This window comes from Etheostoma cragini, chromosome 22 (assembly GCF_013103735.1).
Source record: "Etheostoma cragini isolate CJK2018 chromosome 22, CSU_Ecrag_1.0, whole genome shotgun sequence".
In the NCBI taxonomy this organism is placed as follows: domain Eukaryota; kingdom Metazoa; phylum Chordata; class Actinopteri; order Perciformes; family Percidae; genus Etheostoma; species Etheostoma cragini.
Genome location: NC_048428.1, coordinates 3,162 through 4,301, shown reverse-complemented (window position 1 = coordinate 4,301; position 1,140 = coordinate 3,162).

Sequence of the window (1,140 nt, the reverse complement as noted above, 5' to 3'; positions counted from 1 at the left end):
ATATATCTCTCTAGTCTGCTTTGTGTTACATTAACACACATCTATTAATAGAAGCTATAGTTCTTTCTTCTAAAACATAATACCTTTTTCTTCTGTTTTGTTTGTGGCCGCTGTGCCTTCCTGTCTTTGATCATTGCTCTCATGGCCGCTGTGTCATCATTACTATCATCTATCTGTTCATCAGCTTTGATCAATGTGGGTGCAATCATTTATTGAGGTAGATCTACTAAAAGAAAGTGCCATTTTTGTTGTCTTTAAACATTTGTGTTCTTGGCTGCAGTGCCGACACTATCTGGCCATGATAAAAAAGCAGCCATGAAAGACGGAGTGATACATGTGTCACACATGTATCACACATGCTATGGCATGTGACTGATGGTCTTTTTTGGATTCAGTTTAGATGTGCCAAATTGTAATTATATAAGTTATTATTGTTCTAACTGTCGTGCTTATGTAATGCTTTTTGTTGGTATTTGTCCCATTATGTGTTCACAATAACACAAATTGGTTAGGGTTAAGGGATAAAGTTGGATGTGCGTAGGGGTACCAGTAGCTGTTCAGTGTGCCAACAGGACATTACTAGATATTATATTTTACATTAACACATCTTTTGGATGTTACATCTCTACATTGCACACTCTTTCTACTGCAGACTGAAAGCTTTGGCTCATTCCTGCATAAGCTAGTCTTTTGTCTCACTTTCTTCTCCGTGTGGCGTGCGCACCCGCTCGCGGTGTGAGGCGCGTGTTCACACTATTCTCCGACATGCACTCATAGTCACACATGATAGACGACCTTTAGTACAAAACTAAAGTAACAAGCCACTTAAGTGTAAGTAAAAAATACTGATATTCTTGCTAAAATGTAAGGAGTAAAAGTAAAGTCACCAAAAAATGTTTTTGCACCATGGACAGTCCCCCTCATGTTTTAGTAGTTGCTTTAGACCTGGTCACTGTCTAGGCTCTGTTTCAGCACCATGGACAGGCCTCTGTGTTTTAGTGGAAAGTGTTTTAGAACCATGGACAGTTCCTTTTGTATTGAAGCACCATGGACTGCTCTCCTTGTGTTTTCATCACCTTGGACAGTTCTCCCTGTGTTTTAGCACCCTGGATAGTTTTTCCTGTGTTTTAGCACCTTCGA